Genomic DNA, 19,615 nt, shown 5'->3' with positions numbered 1-19,615 from the left:
CTGAAAATTCTTGCGTGTGCATTTCATAAATGATCTGAGAAAGCAAAAAACATAAACAAACACGCACATACTGGTGAGTCACAGGCCCAGTTGGATATTTCAGGAAAACAGAGCTGCAAGATTTTCTTAGCCCATGGCTCTAGACTACACTGCAGTTGCACAATTGTGGTGGCTGTACCGCAAGTTGGGAGTGACGGCCTAAATCTTGAAGCACTTCTTTGCATTTAAACAACTTTACACCTGGGGAAATTTTATTGGTCTGAAAATCAAGACTTTGTGTATTTGAAACTTTGCTGTGTGGAATTTGCAACTGTTCAGTGGTGAAAAAACAAAAGCCATTCGATATTTTTTATTTTTTTTTTAATATGTTTTTATTGGCAGATTGTTTCCACAATACAGAGCAAAACAGATGAACATACCTTTTTTTTTTTTTTTCTCCCTCTCCCCGTCCCTCCCCCCACGGTTATCATCGTTAATTTTCTTTGGGAATAGCATAAAAATAAAAAATAAAAATAAATAAAAAATAAAACAAATAATAATAAAAATTAAAAAAAAATAAATAAATAAAAATTAAAAGATCCATTCGATATTTTTAATATCACCAGACAACACACTGAATGTCCAACAGTGCCTCTTAGCTTCGTTAGCATCATAGCGTAGGGCCTGTTCATATTTTTCTTTTTTTTTTGTCACTTTGTCTTTATTGGATTTTCAGGTTATTTCAACCTCATATTTTTACCAGAATACAAAGATTATCTGTATATTCACCGTGCAACAAACAAACAAATACAAATAAAAAGTAGAGAAACATGAACATAAACTTGTGGGTTAGCACATTAATAATCCATCCAAAAAAAGAAAAGAGAAAGGAAAAAAAAAGGTCAGCATCCTTTTGCTTTCTCTAGATAAAATGTCCACTTTTGCCATCTCTTCTCAAATAGCCCTTCCTTCAAACCCAGGATATGGGTCAGTCTTTCCATCGGCCATATTTCTTTTGTAATATCCAGCCACTGTTTTAGAGTAGGTGATTCAGGTTTATACCAGTTTCTAGTAATGGTTTTCCTAGTAGCTGTAAGGAGAGTCTTAACCAACCAGCGATCCTCTGCCTGCACTACCGTTGTAATGTGACACAAGTATAAGACAGTACATGTACATGGAATCCAGAGGTGTCAAGTAACGAAGTACAAATACTTCGTTACCTTACTTAAGTAGAAATTTTGGTTATCTATACTTCACCGGAATAATTATTTTTCAGACGACTTTTTACTTTTACTTCTTACATTTTCACGCAATTATCTGTACTTTTTACTCCTTACATTTTAAAAACAGCCTTGTTACTCTATTTCATTTCGGCCTTTAAAAAAAAACTATCCAGTTGAATTGCTCCATCCGGATAGAGTGAATTTGGTTGTGGTTGTTTCAGATGTTCTTGTCCAGTTTTGTTCTTACATCCGTTCCCTCAGATTCCTGCAACTAAACTTGGATGTACATTCCAATAAAGGTTAGGATAAATGATAACATGCCTCTGAAGTTTGACTTTTTGCACCATTACAATACTTATAGGCAACTAGTCATCATATCTCCTGCTCTCTGAAACACATGTTAATGCTCAATAGTACACATATATGGTTCTTTAATATATTTGCATTATACTAAGATACATTCATTTTCAATGGCTTTTGTCCTTAATTGCTTTTTTCCCCCTTACATTACTTTTACTTTTATACTTTAAGTAGTTTTGAAACCAGTACTTTTATACTTTTACTTGAGTAAAAAACTTGAGTTGATACTTCAACTTCTACAGGAGTATTTTTAAACTCTAGTATCTATACTTCTACCTGAGTAATGAATGTGAATACTTTTGACACCTCTGATGGAATCTCATATCCAAGTACTTTTGTCAAAGCTGAATGTACATCTTTCCAGAAAGATTTCTATTTTTCACAATTCCAAAGTTCATATTTTTCAATGCAAACGTGCTTTCTACGTCTTTCTGAAATTCCTATCATCACCTAAATATCTCACAGCAGATGAGCGTGCTCTTTGACCCTGCTGGCTTCCGTGAGTGTAACAGCAGAATCACAGTTCCTTGTGCACGGCTGTTTTCTCCCACAGACTGCTTAATCAGTTTGAACTCTGGAGTTGAGCTACAGCTTTGAAGCCTTGCATAATAAATCAAAGGGCAAGTGCAATGTTATCAGCTGGGCCTGAGTAGATGCAAGAACAAGATATCCATCACGAGGTCTACCTCATGTTGCATAATTTCCTGTCCTCTCTTCTTCTGTTCCTTAAATATGAAATAATGCACTGAAATTATATTTAGTGTGGAAAAATAAGACAGCGGGAGAGCGATTTGATTGGACCTTCCAGAGGGAATTGCCGCTTTCAGTTCTGTGTTATTGTTTGTTGGGTTTTTTTTCTTCAGAGATCCACTTGCTCACATTTGATCAAACCCTGCCTCTTGTGTCATGATGACAAATCTCCCACGTGGGACCAGAGTCACGCTGATGCTGCTTTATTAATAGACGGTTTTGTTTTGGTGCCCCACCAGTGGCACGATGCGGATAGACAAAGGATGAGCTGTTTTTCATAGTGGAGTTATATTTTCAGAGGAGGCTAATTAGTTCCAAGTTTCTTTGTTGTGTAATTATACCCTGCTGCTGAGTGATGTTTCAGAACATTCACGTAATTAATGCTGCTTTTTTTTCAGATTTGCCTCAGAAGTTACTTGATGATTTATATTTGTCTTAAAAAAAATAAGCTTTAATTGTAACCACCAATGTTTTATTTACCTTAAAAAAAGAAAGAAAGAGTGTCTAATAAAAAGTAAAATGCAGTTTCACTAGAGAAAAAGGCTGCTCTAAAAAAAACACTGAAAAGACTGCAAGTTCCCTCACTCGGAGAAGTTACCATACCATATAGGGCTGGGCGATATATCGAGATTTTAATATATATTGATATATTTTCAAACGCGATATGGTACGAGACAATATAGTTTATATTGATTATTATTATTATTTTTTTTTTTTTTATGATTTTGATATAGCTTATTTTGTGACAAATTGACTTGAATGTTTTATTTGAGATTTGCACAAATGTTTTGTCATTTGCACAACTGTCAACCTCAGTGGAAAAGTCTGCCTGTTACTGTCTACATTGTATTAATTGCACAGTGTATTTTAATTTAATTGTTATGCAGGAAAGGGATATTTGTTTTATTTTATTCAAGAAGCATTTTTATTCTATATATGCAGGCAGTTTATTTTTATTTCATTTGTTTTATACATTTTGATATTGTGCAGATCTCTGTTAATAAAGGAACCTGTGTGACATTTGGCACGAGGCTTTGTATTAAAACTGACTGTTTTTTTAAGGGTTTGCCTCAGAAATAAATGAAGCTAACAGAGATGCTATGCTATAATGCTTTGGGGGAAACCCTAATTCTGGCACAGAAAAAATATAGATATATATCGAGTATCGCCATTCAGCTAGAAAATATCGAGATATGACTTTTGGTCCATATCGCCCAGCCCTAATACCATAACACTTGGACCAAAAAGCAGTTATGAATGGACAAAGTCGGGGAAAAGGAAGAGGCAAAAAGCACAGAAGAAAGCACAGGAAAAGAGAAACCTCCATCTGCTCACTCCGGCTTTTATCTGTTCATGCTCCTCCTCAGGAGTCTCCTCAGGCTCCAGCATCGCTCCTGCTATTCATAAGCCCCTTTCACACAGCCAGTTCGAGGCGGGAACGTTGCGCCTTTAAGCCGCCTCGCTGTTCTGTGTGAAAGTCACGGAGGCGGAATGGGGGGGCCAAGTGGCCCCACCAATAAGCCGGCAGCGGAGGTAGTCACAGAGCCGAAACGGGGTCTGTGTGAATGACACAGCCGGCATGCCGGCATGCCACTAGACGCTGACGCTGTCGTCACGCCTCTGATTGCGGAACGCCGGCATGCTGTGTGAATTTACAGACGGGAGCGGCGTTATGCCGGCGTTGTATGGTTCTGTGTGAACCAACAAAGGCGGCGTATTGGCAGGACTTCTTTACACCAATATTGCGGAATCTCTGTGTGAAAGGGGCTATAGATGCACGGTTGCCTCGCAGCGATCCCGATAGAAGAACTGGAGGTCTGCCAGCTCCAGATGCATGTTAGCGTAAGGGTCAAACAGAGGTGTTTGCTTTATGTCCTAGTAAGGCCACTTCTGCTCTGGTTCTCACAAGTGGAAAAAGGAAAAAAGAAAAAGAAAACCTTCATTCACTGGGAAAGGAAACAGCAGAATGGGTCTGAGTCCTGGTTGCAAAGTTTATGCCATCTTGCGTCACGGCAAGGCTTTTCCACTGGGCTAGGGGGTTTCCTCTTTTCCTCTTTTCTTGGCTTTCCTCAGATCCTCTCCTGGAAACACTTTGGTTTTGCACATGCCCTTAAAGGCGTTTCACTGTGAAGAGAACCCTTCCGCTTTGAGGTAACCTACTGCTCCCAGCAGATTAGGAATATGGTCCCCAGCTGCCACTGTTTAGGCTCTGATAATTCAAATAAATGCCAACGGTTGCATTTTAATGAAATATCCTTCTCCTATCAGGGTGGATGTGAGAGGAAATCACCAAGTTTCAGTTTACAGGACTGTCTCAGAAAATTAGAATATTGTGATAAAGTCCTTTATTTTCTGTAATGCAAAAATGTCATACATTCTGGATTCATTACAAATCAACTGAAATATTGCAAGCCTTGTATTATTTTAATATTGCTGATCATGGCTTACAGTTTAAGAAAACTCAAATATCCTATCTCAACAAATTTGAATATTCTGGGAATCTTAATCTTAAACTGTAAGCCATAATCAGCAATATTAAAATAATAAAAGGCTTGCAATATTTCAGTTGATTTGTAATGAATCCAGAATGTATGACATTTAAAAAAAAAAAAAAAAAAAAAAAAAAAAAATGTCATACATTCTGGATTCATTACAAATCAACTGAAATATTGCAAGCCTTGTATTATTTTAATATTGCTGATCATGGCTTACAGTTTAAGAAAACTCAAATATCCTATCTCAACAAATTTGAATATTCTGGGAATCTTAATCTTAAACTGTAAACTATAATCAGCAATATTAAAATAATAAAAGGCTTGCAATATTTCAGTTGATTTGTAATGAATCCAGAATGTATGACATTTAAAAAAAAAAAAAAAAAAAAAAAAAAAAAATGTCATACATTCTGGATTCATTACAAATCAACTGAAATATTGCAAGCCTTGTATTATTTTAATATTGCTGATCATGGCTTACAGTTTAAGAAAACTCAAATATCCTATCTCAACAAATTTGAATATTCTGGGAATCTTAATCTTAAACTGTAAGCCATAATCAGCAATATTAAAATAATAAAAGGCTTGCAATATTTCAGTTGATTTGTAATGAATCCAGAATTATATTTTTGTCTTTTTAATTGCATTACAGAAAATAAAGAACTTTAATATTCTAATTTTCTGAGACAGTCCTGTATGTTCCCATACATCAATATTTTTTTAAATGTGCTGAGTAAAACTCAAGTGGAATAAAAGCAAATGAGACATATCCTGGATCTTGGTTGTTGAAATGTGCTCCAAGTGAGGTTTTGTTTTCACATTTTTAAATCACATCTACTTTGTGGTATTTTTGCCTTTGATTACAATAACAAAAGCATGCCAGTCTTCATGCAAAAAGTGCATCTCTTTAGTCAATTGCTACCAAAAAACTGGAAGAAATATGCACAAAGGGATTCAAAAGTAAATGTTGGAACAGCAATATTAAAATAAAAAAAAAGGCTTGCAATATTTCAGTTGATTTGTAATGAATCCAGAATTATATTTTTGTCTTTTTAATTGCATTACAGAAAATAAAGAACTTTATCAAAATATTCAAATTTTCTGAGACAGTCCTGTATATGCTCAGTCACGTCATCAATTTTCCAGTTAAGCAAAAGGGGAGTGGTCAGGTATTTGACCAATCCAGACTGGACGCGTGTCCTGCCAGCTGTCTGGGTCACAGAGGGCAGCTTACGTTCCTTACTCCTGCGCTGATAATGTTACTAAATTCCCATGATTGAAGCTCTCATTCCCAGGTTTCATGTTTTTCTTTAACCTCTCTTCCTACTCTGGCCCTCCCTTACTGAGAGTATCTGCAGAGCTTGGAGTAGGTTTTAAAGCCGTTTGTACTGGCCCAGGCAATTGGTTTGCTGGCAAGGGGAATTGGGTCAGCAGCTACGTTTACAGTATCAAGGACTCCGGTGGGCATTGGAGGCTCCGCCTGGGATACGTCCAACAACTTCTCTACCCTGATGGTATCGAGAGAGATGCCCAGGATCTCTAGTGCAGGGTTGTGGCAACTCTGAAGCATCATTTCCACTTTATATACACCAGTAGGGCTGCAGCTATCGAATATTTTAGTAATCGAGTATTCTACTGAAAATAGAGAAACATATTTTCTCATCAACAAAACAAATGTAAAATTTTTCAAATAACAAAATAACATATTTGAACCATTTTCCAGACAATAAAATAACATTTGAACAATTTTTCAGACAAAAAATAACTGAAATCTGAAAAATGGTTAAAATATCTTATTTTGTTACTTGAAAAATTTTAAATATGTTTATGTAAAATATGCTTTGCTGATGAAAAAAATGTGTTTCTCTATTTTTCTTACTTTTTGTGAGGGGGTTTATGTTTTTCGGCACTACGTTGTTCTCTATAGCTGATATAACATGAATTACTCCTATGTGGGATCAATAAAGTTCTTATTTTTGCCATCTGAGAAAATTAAATATATTATATTTGGTGCCTAACTGTTTCCCAAGTATATTAGTGCGTGTGTGAATGAATAAATGAGACGTAAAGCGTAAATTTCTTTGTAGAAAGGCGCTTTATGAAAATAAGTCCATTTACTTGTATTAGTTTACAGCGCAGTCTTGCCTCATCCAATATGGCGGCGTCGTTGACGTACGACTCAAGCTCGATGGGGCGTCTATGTATATATGTCTATGGGCGAAAGGGCCTTTCTGTGTGGAGTTTGTATGTTCTCCCCATGTTCCCTTGGGTAGCTAATGTGAGCTACCCTCACAAAAACATGCAACAGTCCTGGGCTATACATGCCCCCTCTGGCCAACCGGGGCGCCAGATGGGGTGAGGGGGATCTGGCCGGAATAACGTGATCCTTCCACGCGCTACGTCCGGCCAGAGAAACCCCACCCTGTCTGGTGAAAAGATGAGGCCTGCTCACTCCTCAGGTTAAGGAGGAGACCTGAGCTCAGTGCAGGGCCCTCCTGGGGTTGGTAGAGGATGGCAATGCCCAGGACTGACTTAGGTAGGAGCACTGGGTGATAAAATGGGTAAAAAATCAGGATAAAAATATATATATATATTAAAAAAAAGACCCTGGGTAATTTCTCAGCCTCAGTGACCGCTGGTTGTCTCTTTACTGACCTCAGCTCTGCTCTCACTACTCATCTGTTCACTTGGAGAGCTTAATTCAGTCGAGGTTGCACCACGGTATTGTAAAGTATCCTGCCAGTGTTTCAGTCTTTGTCCCTTAATCAAAGAGCAGGACTTGCTCTCCCACTGAGACTTCAGCAGTCACAGGGCAAGGAATCCCTCTTAGAAAGACAGGTAGACCTTTTATTTTTATTGATTAGTAGAGAGATAAGAACACTCCGCTGATGAACATTTTCAAACCACAGAACCCATTTTTGTTTTGTGTTTACTTAAATTTATAGCACGGTATTCATACAGGCTTCTAGAGGCCAGAAAAAACTGAGAATAATAAGCAGTTCAGAGACAGATGATAAAAGAAGCTCAAAGGCCATCAGCTCTTATCTGCTTTGTTGTGTTGTAAGTATGCTAAATTATTAACGCAACCATGAAAGACAGTTTTTTGTTTACGTCCACAAAGCTGCACTAATCAATGTGTGTATTAAAAATGGATGACACGGCTGCGTTTAATGTAAAAGCCACTGTTCACAATGATGAACCCGTGTTTTATTATTACCTGACATTCCTTTTTTCCTCCGGTACAGGGAATAGTTACAAAAACAAATGATTGTTTTTTCTTGTCAACTGCCATTGTCTTTATAGTTTAGGTAAACTTCCTAAACTTTCTTGGCAACCTTTTTACTTTTTTCCTACTCGTGTCGTTCTGAGACGTGTTTGAAAATCTCAGAAGTATTGAAAATTAAATATTTCACTGGAGGATTTCCTGAATTTAAATATGACCAATCAGCATTTTACTGGTCTGCATTTTCATTTAAAATCCCTTTACTTTCTTTTATTTTTTTTTTACCACATCTGAATAAGATTCCAATGACTCACAGTTTCCTGACCCGCCCGTCCATGAATGGAATTATCCTGCTGCTACAGTATAGGTCCGCTAAGATCTGTTGCTTTCTTTACCCCAGGAATGTTCAAGCTTCATTTTCTTGTCTTGCTTGTTGTTGATTCCAAATTTCCTAATGAGAATGTGGAAAATTTACTTTTCCTGTGCTTGAAAAGAAAAAAAAAAAAAAAAACTTCCTCCCAGTATATCTTAACCGGATCACTTTGGTCAAGCCGTTCTAATTCTGTCTCTTTAATGTCTGAATACTGAGGTGCATTCCATCTTTCTACCTCATTGGAATGATATATGCAGTTGAACTTTCTGGGCTCCAGAATTGTTACATACTACATACTGTGACATGCCTAACTTTTGCATTATGTGAAGCTGCTCCAGATATGTTTTTTTTTTTTTTAGCTATTTTTGCAAACAGAGGAGTGTCATTTTGAACCTAAATGCACTACTTTCTACTTTACATGGGATTTGCCTGGTGGCACCTCATGCACTTAATTTTTTATACAAGAAAAAGAAGATTTTCTTTTAAAAAGGCAGTTATCAGAGGCATTTTTTTGAATCTTCAATGTTATGGCAATTTCAAAAAGAAAACTCCCGCACACCTTCTTCTCACCGTACTCGTATTTATTGGGCCAAAATTTCGGTCATAGAACTTTTTCCAAGGCATGCTTTCCTCTTCCAACGCACCTTTCTGCATATCTGGTGTGCTAAAAGTTTTCTACTTCGAATGTTACGGCAATAAAATGTCTGAAAAATAAAAATTCTATTTGTTGAATGCATCATCATTTTCACTTTTGCATTAATGTATATTTTAGAGTAAGCTTAACTTAAATTTTAATAACTGCAAAGTGTCCTTATTTTGCTTTATCCGATTACAGATAAAAAATTCTAGCACTAGCATGGCAGCACCTGTGTCACCTGTGTCTGACCAGCACTGATCCAGCCGGACCTTCTTATGTGACTTTGTGCTTGTGTTGTTCTCTCGGATGCAAGTTGCTTTGGATAAAAGCGTCTGCTAAATGACAATAGTAGTAGTAGTAGTAGTAGTAGTAGTAGTACTCGATTGATCGTCAGAATAATAGATTACTCGATTACTAAGATAATCAATAGCTGCAGCTCTAGCTGGGTCTTAAACGATCTCTCAGTCATCAGTGCTTTTTCTGCATTATCTGGAAGTCAACGGAGACGGCCTGTTTTCTTTGTTTTGTCAGCATCTTGCCTGTCAATATTATTGATCTCAGACCGGATCGTAGCAGAGGTCTGTCCTAACCTGGGACAATGGGACTGCAGACGTGTCCGTCAGTGTGAGTCGGGGTTGGCCAGGGAGTTATGAGCTTCTTAGCAGGACGGCTGAACTGCACAGTCCACAGAAACCCGTCGCTGACATGAGGTCGATCCCCTGATTGTTCCCTCTTCTGCCCTATGGGATTAATTAGACAACTGTCAGAGGAACAAGACAGTTTAAAATGAGAATAAAAAAGTGTGGGAGAAGTTCAATTTCTGTTTTGTTGATTAGTACTTATATTTTAATATTTAACTTGCCTCATTTCCAGTTAATTGCCAAATCATAACATTAGCTATCGTACCTTTGAAAGAAAATGTAAATGTGTTGTGGTAAGGATGCAAGCGATAAATGGTTTTGAGAAGATAATTTACTCAAAAGAAATTACAAAAGAGGCTTGAAACAAGATTCAGAGAGAGATATAGAGGTGTGAGATGACAGTGAGAGGTTTGAGCTGGATACTTTTAAGGGCAATTAAGCAATGTATTAGTTTTATCACTGCATATTAGTGAATCAGGTAGACAGCAAAGGATCTAGCGTTTAGCCGTTGGCCACGTGTGATAGACTGGACTGTACAAGGGCACGGCCACAGTGGGATGAATAAAATAACTGATTAGAGCCCCCGGACAGTGAAAGTAAGAGAAAAACTTGTAACCAAAGTTAAAAATATTGATAACTTGAAACTCTGAAGGCTGCTCAGAAATCGGTAAAATATTTTTATGGTTACAATTACAGTATTATTTACATTTTTTGTTCTGCACTTTCCCCCTCCTGAACGGCCAAAGCCCAAGCTAAGTCACATTTAAAAAATTGCATCTTTTTTTTTTTTTGCATATTTTAAATCCACCTGTCTTGAACCAAACAGTAAGTGGACTACGGTATACAGGGAATAAAATGTTGTGAGTTTTGATTTTTAATGCAATTTTTGCAAAAATTTGCAATACATTTGGGTGGAAACCCAATTTGCGTCTGTGTGTGTTTCTGTGGCATCTGATTTAAGGTCTGGTGGGGGCAGAGCCTTTCTGACGGACAACTAACTAACTAACTAACTAACTAACTAACTAACTAACTAACTAACTAACTAACTAACTAACTAACTAACTAACTAACTAACTAACTAACTAACTAACTAACTCACTCACTCACTCACTCACTCACTCACTCACTCACTCACTCACTCACTCACTCACTCACTCACTCACTCACTCACTCACTCACTCACTCACTCACTCACTCACTCACTCACTCACTCACTCACTCACTCACTCACTCACTCACTCACTCACTCACTCACTCACACTCTCTCTCTCTCTACATGCAGTCAAAATTGGGGTTATTGCTAATTATTCCGGTTACTGAAACATTCATAATATTCCGTTTACATGGTAATTAATCATTTGGGATATCTTGATCAAACCAGCGACGCACGGAGAACGTGATGACGCAATTCCCGTCATTTCCGCTTCTTCTTCCTGTATCCAAATTCAAAACAAATGCTGCTTTGCGCAACTTTTCTCTCACCTTCTTGTAAATCTTGCTATCCCCGTACTTTCTACCGTCTACAAATGCAGAAATGTTCATATCCTTCATTACATTTATGAAGTGATTTGGTTTCTCCGTGTTTATAAGAACTTCCTGGACTCAAAAGACCAGGATTCCTTGCAAACAGAGCATGCGCAGAAAACAAATTCATGTTCCGTTTGATGGGGATATTCCGTTTGGCGTTTACATGACCCAATATTCGGGTTTTAAAAGATGTTCAAAGGGGTTATTGGTGTTTACATGGCCGTGCAAATTCTGGTTATTGCCAATATTCGGGTTTTAAAAGGGTTATTGAGTGCATACGTACACTCACTCACTCACTCACTCACTCACTCACTCACTCACTCACTCACTCACTCACTCACTCACTCACTCACTCACTCACTCACTCACTCACTCACTCACTCACTCACTCACTCACTCACTCACTCACTCACTCACTCACTCACTCACTCACGTTTTATAGTTTTCATCAGGTGCAGTTTTGTAAAACTGCTGTGCTTTGCTGATACTGACCTTTTGAGAAAATCTGTGTTTCAGAGCAGACTTGCCTTCAGCAATGAGTTAGGAATCGTCTTATATACAAACGTTTTTTTGCACAAGCTGTGTAAAACAGTTTTCCCTTTTTAATGACCAAGCTAATAATGAAAGTAACTGGCAGGATTTGACCTCGGAGCTGTCGAGTCTATGACTGACGGGCTTAACTACCCTGTTAGTCCTTCGCTTTTCAGATGCAGGTGCTTGGTGAGGACATACGACAAAAGCTATTAGAGATGGACTAAAAGAGGGGCTGAAACAAAAAAGAACAAACTAAAATGAACAAACAAAGACAGAAAAACAATGTAGTCTATTAGAAAAAGGGTCAACTCAGAAGCTCTGTGGACAGTTCCGCCTCCAGTGTAGCCAGATAGACCTGCTCACCTGCCGAGCCTCAGTAAATAATGAGCTTCAGCTGGGAAATAGGAGGGAGGACGAGGGAGGGTGGTGATGGTGCGGGGAGGTCAGCTCACTCTTCATTAGGCTGTAATTGAATTTCCACAGCTCGTGCAGGGAGGATGTTCAGCTCTTGCTCTCCCTGCAGGGAAGTGTTGGCTCGCCCCGGCTTCCCTACCTCCCTGGTACTTTCAAGGTTAGCTCAGCTAATGGAGTACTTTCTCTGTGGATTTCTCTGCTCTCCATCTGTCATCTGCATGCCAGACCATGTAGGGGAGCAGGTACATGCTCCGCCGTGCAATACCGCTGAAATAGAGGACAGCCAAGTGCTGCAGACGTAGTTCAGCCCTGTAGAAGGCCAACCCTGGCCCTGACAACAGCTGTGGCAGTGACTTAACAATAGAATCGCTGTGTCTCCGTGTTCAATACACTTACCAGCCACTTTAGTAGGTATAGCTGTTCAACCCCCTGTTAACTCGAATATAAACCCGGTGAGTCACAGACCAGCAGCCCTGCAGCCCTGCAGCACCAGCAGCCCTGCAGCACCAAGAGTGTTTTTAACCCGTGTGCTGTGTTTGGGTCAAAATGACCCAATTCTTCTATTCTTCTTTCCTCCTGCCAATGCGCTCATCCCTTCTTCCTTTCCTCTTCTCCTCCTTTTTTACCCTCCTTTACTCCTTTTTCTTCCTACCTCCCTTTCGTCATTCGTTCCTTTATTACCTTCTTTGCTTTTCCTTCCTCCTTTCCTTATTTTCTCCTTTCTTTCTTTCTTTCTTTCTTTCTTTCTTTCTTTCTTTCTTTCTTTCTTTCTTTCTTTCTTTCTTTCTTTCTTTCTTTCTTTCTTTCTTTCTTTCTTTCTTTCTTTCTTTCTTTCTTTCTTTCTTTCTTTCTTTCTTTCTTTCTTTCTTTCTTTCTTTCTTTCTTTCCTTTTCTCCATTCCATCCTCCCCCTTTTTTCTTTTCTCCCTTCTTTCCTTCCTTCCTTCCTTCCTTCCATCTTTTCTCCCTTCTTTCTTCCCTTTCCTACTTCCTTCCTTTCTTCCTTACTTCCTTCTTTCCTTCCTTCCTTCCTTCCATATTTTATCCCTTCATTCCTTCTTTTCTCCCTTCACCCTCCCTTACTCCTTTTCCTACTTCCTTCCATCTTTTCTCCCTTCCTTACTCCCTTCCATCTTTCCTCCCTTCCATCTTTTCTCCCTTCCTTACTCCCTTTCCTACTTCCTTCCTTCTTTCCTTCTTTTCTCCTTTCTCCCTTCTTTCCATCTTTTCTCCCTTCCTTCCTCCCTTCCTTACTCCCTTTCCTACTTCCTTCCTTCTGTCCTTCTTTTCTCCTTTCTTCCTTACTTCCTTCTTTCCTTTCTTCCATCTTTTCTCACTTCCTTCATTCCTTCTTTTCCTTAGTCCCTTTCCTACTTCCTTCCTTCTTTCCTTCTTTTCTCCTTTCTCCCTTCCTTCCATCTTTTCTCCCTTCTTTCCTCCCTTCCATCTTTTCTCCCTTCCTTACTCCCTTTCCTACTTCCTTCCTTCTTTCCTTCTTTTCTCCTTTCTCCCTTCTTTCCATCTTTTCTCCCTTCCTTCCTCCCTTCCTTACTCCCTTTCCTACTTCCTTCCTTCTTTCCTTCTTTCCTCCTTTCTTCCATACTTCCTTCTTTCCTTCATTCCTTCTTTTCTCCCTTCACCCTCCCTTGACCCACAGACAGCACAAGGGTTAAAGCAACCACCACCTGAGTAATTTTACTGACTATGTCCATCCCTAATGACCAATGTCCCCATAATCTGACTGCTTCATGTCACAACCCAAAAGGGCACATTTTGGTGTCACCTCCTGAAAGAGAGCTGCTCAAAGAAGTTGCTTTGTAATTTGAATCTGTTTGATGAAATGCACTAAGTTGATGAATACCAGCAAGAAAAATGGTTCTTGCATGATAATATACGAACAAAATGCACTTTGGTTAGTTATCACATATACCTGTATACGGAAGAGTATTAGGGCCAGGCAAGAGAAAAAAAATTTCAGACTGGAAGATTTTTTTTTATTGTGCACTTCAATAAAAAAGTGGAAATGTCGAGATTGTTGAAATACAATTTCGAGAAAAAAGTCGAAATTTCATGAATAAAGTCGAAATTTCGCCTTTTTTCTCAACATTTTGACTTTTTTTTCGACATTTCGACTTTTTTCTCGAAATTATGCTTCAACAATATTCTCGACATTTTGACTTTTTTCTCAACATTTCGACTTTATTGACGAAATTTCAACTTTTTTCTCAACATTTCAACTTTTTTCTCAACATTTCGACTTTATTCACGAAATTTTGACTTTTTTCTAAACATTTTGACTTTTTTCTCGACATTTCGACTTTATTCACCAAATTTTGACTTTTTTCTCGACATTTTTCTCGAAATTATACTTTAACAATATTCTCGACATTTAGACTTTTTTCTCGACATTTAGACTTTTTTCTTGAAGTGCATAATGAACAAAAAATCTTCCTCCTCTAAAATAATTATTATTTTTCTCCTGCCTGGCCCTAATACTCTTCCGTACATATAAGCATTCACGGCCTCTGAATGTTTCTTATCTCAGATGTTTCTTAACTAGAGGCTTTTTGCAGTTGTGTGCTTGTAGTTTCTCTTCATTTATTATAAATTGTTAATAATAGTTTGCATGCCCCTGTTTTTAGCTATTTATGGAGGTTATAATAATGATAAGAATAATTATTAAAACAAAACTATCCACCCACCTGCATGTCAGACATCTTTTAATGCTGTACACTGAAAAACCGCCCCCAGAAGTGTGGAGATTTTCCACAGACGCTTTAGCAGATATTTAACATTCCCTGTCGTGCCTCTTTCATTAGTGGTATCATCCTTCACTTTTTATTTTAGGAATGGTAGTCAGTACTGCCAAAAGTTCAGACCATAACTGTCTTTATTCTTTTCTCCCGTTAAATTTAAAAGTAAAGACTTTGAAAGGGGGAAAAAAAAAGCTCAAGTATGGTCCTTTGTTTTATCCATCAATGAGGATCAATTTTCCTCAAACTGTATGAGTCAGCTTAAAGATGGTTTTTGGTTTTGTGGAAAGAAGAAGAGTTCATTTTTCGTGTTTTCAGACTCTTAAAACCAAACCTATAGACGAATCCGGCGACCGGTTTGTGTGCGCCGCCATCTTGCGGCGGCGCCATTGCTGCGGTGGCAGGTGTCAATCTGCCACCGCAGCGCTGTTATTGTAACCTGACGCTCTACAGCATCATTATAGCTGGATTGATGATGTTAGACAGTGGCCTTCCATAAATAATGAAGGTATCTTAAACTAATGCTGATGTTAATTTATAAATAATGATTTGTTTGAGCGATAAGCAGGAAAGAATAGAGGAATAGGGAGATAAGGGAGTGTATGATTAAACACTGTAATATAGCTCTCTCCACCTCCTCTCCTTACGAGGCACGTCTGCACAATTAAATATTACCTGTTTATGTTTTGTTTTATTTTAGGTATCCAAGAATATTTTATTGATCGCCTGGCGTCCGATGACGAAAAAAAACGCAATTACAGGTCTCTAATTGAAGGGCAGAACTCAGCTCCGGATGATACAGAATACATACATACATAACCCCAATCTGCAGATAAAACTAGTTTGTTGAGGAAAAAATATCAACTCTAGAAGAAAAAAATAATCTCACGAGGAAAAGAAAAATATTGCTCACGCCATCGGAGCCTCTTCAGCATAAAAAAAAAGAAAAGAGAAGTAAGAGTAATAAAAACGATGTAGGCTACTGTATGTTGTTATATTATACTAATTTATTGAAACACATGGCGAGTCAAACATTTACCAAAGCAGCTGCCAAACACTAAACAAGGTAGTAAGACGGTGGTTCTGCAGAACTGCGGCAGTAAATCCTCATTGGAGCTTCATTCTTTAGTAGTGATTTCATATGAACCCAAACCGTTAATAATCATTATTTTCTCCATATACCGCTCCCTGGCTTCCTTGTTTAAGGTATCCAGGTAAATTCCAGTTCCTTTCCAGCAGTTTAACATCTTTTTTTGCGTTCCGTCTGTTCACTTGGTGAAACAGAAAAGTAGTTTTGAAAGTCCCTCCCGTCTTCATTCACTATCAAAACAAATGCACGTGACGGGACAGGAGTTTTCCGATGATACAAATACATTAAGAGAGCCTGGCAGGGAGCGGAGTAATAGATCTATACGTATATATGTCTATGGGCTGGAGCGGAGGAGCGGAGCCGCCACCGCAGTAATGGCGGCCGCTCGACTTCCGGGTTTCGCCGGATTCGTCTATAGGTGCGTTTCCATTACCAGGGGTTCTGGGTAGTTTCTCCAGAGCTGGTTCTTCATTACCAGTCATGGCCTTCAGGGACTTTTCGGGGCGAAAAACGTTCCCGTAATAGAAGACTTAGATTGACCGACAGGAGCTACCTGGCGGGGGTCTCCGCTGATTGGGATTTCTAAATTACGTTCAGCACTCTCAAGTGAACATCAACCATATGGACACAAGTAATTTGAACCTATTGGACCTGAAACATTTTGCTGTGAGTACATTTGATGAAGTTGGAGATTACAAGCAAAAACGATAGATGGAGCGATGAGTCGGTTCAGGACTCGCTGGCGTATTTATATTACGCCAATGAAGAGGTTCAGGGGGAATTTTCTTTTAATCTCAGTTGCTACAACCGTGGTGTTTGTTTTCATAAACAAAAAATGCAAGTTTACGTGTTTTGTTTGTTTGCGTGTTTCTTCTTCCTTTTTCATCTCCTTGTATGCTGCAGGCCGTTTGTGAACTTTACCGCCACCATGTGGTCAGCGGGGTTATTTGTTCAGCCCCTGGTTCTTGTGTGGAGCTACAGTGTGATGGAGCCACGCTGGCTGAAGGGGCTGGGGAGGGTGTTGGCCCTGGTGGAGGATCCTGTTTGGTGGATTTACCCTGAATCCCCGCTAATGGAAATGCACCTTATATTATTTTACAGGAAGATGTTGACGGGGAATGGCTCGAGTCATTCTGGCCGTTAGGATTCTTATCTGCCTAATTCAGCATTTCCATGGGCTACGTTGGTGTCTTCAACAAAGTTTGGTTTTGAGGACAGTTTGAAGCAAACAAATACATTATTATGTTTAGCCAGTGTCTTTTTTTTGCTTTTGAGACGAGAGCTGCTCTCGTTGGAGGCCAATGTCATTACCACCTGTAAGTGTGCAGACATGTTAGAGAACAGTGATGATTTTATACAACAGACAGAGTCCAAACTCAACTCAACTTAAAAGTACTTTATTTTTCCGTTAGGAAGTTCGTTGCGGGAGGACAAAAGTGCAAGTGCAAAAATCACAGTCCACGCATCCTTACATGCACTACAATAATAAAAACAAATTCCCACATAAGCACAAGTACTCGTAGCAAGGGTTAAAAACAATCACATAGGCTACAGGATAAAAAAGTTACATAGGATAAAAGAAAGAAACAGGTCTATAGAAAAAGGAAAAACGAGTTAGGTGTTTAAAAGTGGGATTGAGGTGGGGATGAAACTGGATGATGCTCTCTTGTGTGCCTTTTTTCTTGACTTGAGTATTGTAGATGTTGATGAGTGGTTCCTGTTCCTGACCTATGATTTTATTGCTGAGTTTGACTATTTTATTTAGACTGTTCCGGTGGGTGATGCTGAGTGAACCAAACCAGGCTGTTATGTTGAATGTGAGGGTGGATTCAATGAAACATTTATAGAAATATATTCAGATCATCATCAGATCACATCACAAGTTCCATATTGTTTGCACACTGAACAACTCTGAACAACTCACTTAATGTCATATTTTAAGCCTGAGACACCTTCAAACAAAGTGTAAAAGTGTGTTATGTCAGAGTCATCACTTTAAACATCCAAATGTATGCTCCAAGGGAGGGGGCTATTTTTCCTTATGTGTCCTTTTTTTTTTATACATATTTGTAGGCATTAGATACACAACAATATTATATACTTTATTGCATTAACATTACATTTGGTGGCGTTTGTCTGCATTTGTATTTTGCTTTAAATTTCTTTTTTCCACTTTCCTTAATTGTGTTCTATCAAATGATTTGTACGGTGGCCGAGACCCACCATTGCTGAAAATGAAAGAAACGCTGCAATTAAAAAGAAACGCCGCTGCAAATAAAATAAGCGCTTAGCAAATAAAATAAACGCTGCAAACAAAAATAAACGCTGCTGCAAATAAAAAAAATGCTTCAAATATAAAGAAACTCCGCTGCAAATAAAAAAAAACCGACGCAAATAAAAAAGCTACAACGGAAGTGAATTACCGGGGGACTATTTTTGCTGATGCAACTTCCATTGTGGCTTTTTTAATTGCGTCGTTTTTTTATTTTATTTGCACCGGGGTTTCTTTTATTTGCAGCGGCGTTTCTTTTTGTTTGCAGCGTTTATTTTACTTGCTAAGCGTTTATTTTATTTGCAGCAGTGTTTGTTTCTGTTTGCAGCGTTACTTTTATTTTCGGCAATGGCGGGTCTCAGCCACCGTAGATTTGGGTGTGTGCATGCAAAAAGCTGTGCATGCACATACCCGGAGTGAACTGAACAGACCCACAGACGATATCACAGCAATGTGATCAATGATACCTTTCACCTTGATTTGTGACACCAAAGTAACCTTTAAAAGCAGGATTACACGATGCTGTGATGATGTTTGCCATTGTCGGCCCCGGACTTCCCGCTGTTGCTTCACTGCATGACCGTGGGCATCTACACCCATTAAAAGAAGCAGCAGATGAAACAGTGTTTCATACAGAAACCCACACAGCGCTCCATCTTCCACTTTCAGCAGTTGTTAACGTCACCTTCACAGCAGCATAAATGACAAGACTCAAAGACTCGGGTTCAAACCTGCACATTGTTGTTTAGACTGTGACAAAGACTCCCAAGAGCTAATAATCCCTTCAGGGATTTTTTTTTTAACAGCCGCCGTCTTGAGTGGCTGCTCAACAGGACGAGGTTTGGTGATTCAGAGTGAACACAACATGAGCGCTGGCGTGTTAACCGTCACTAACATTCTGTCTCCGTAGCTGCTCCTGTTCCGTTTGCTGTCAGTTTGGCCGTTTGCTGCTTCATTTATATCAACGATTTCATTTATTTTTAGTCTTTTGTGTTGTCAGACTGCATGCAAATTCTGAGGTGCATGTTAACACCTGCCTGTTGACGTTTTTGAGGTGTGCTCTTTCAATCACATTTTAGTTATGCTCTTCAGTATGAGAAAACCTAGGATTTATTCCAGAAAGGTCAATGTGGCAGGTGAGTGTTGAGATGCCAAACCAAGCAAAGGTGTCTTTAGTTATTTAATCAGTCAAGTTTCGTTTTCTGTTACGTATTTCCTGATGTCAGTCAGACTGCTAAATGTCACTCCTGCTCTGCTTTCAGAGTTCTGAGTTGACCGAACTAAATCAGCACTTTTAAAATGTATCCCAACTTTAAATGTTAAGTATTTTAATGAAGGTCGAAAA

At 38.7% G+C, this 19,615-nt stretch overlaps 1 protein-coding gene across 1 annotated transcript in view; it reads left to right on the top strand.

Moving 5' to 3' along the window:
* The window catches only part of LOC133460071 (polypeptide N-acetylgalactosaminyltransferase 10-like), a 175,248-nt gene that overhangs the window by 68,273 nt on the left and 87,360 nt on the right, over positions 1 to 19,615 (top strand). The gene's annotated exons all lie outside the window — the stretch shown is intronic.

This window comes from Cololabis saira, chromosome 14 (assembly GCF_033807715.1).
Source record: "Cololabis saira isolate AMF1-May2022 chromosome 14, fColSai1.1, whole genome shotgun sequence".
Classification (NCBI taxonomy): domain Eukaryota; kingdom Metazoa; phylum Chordata; class Actinopteri; order Beloniformes; family Belonidae; genus Cololabis; species Cololabis saira.
This window is presented reverse-complemented; position numbering and strand designations above follow the sequence as displayed.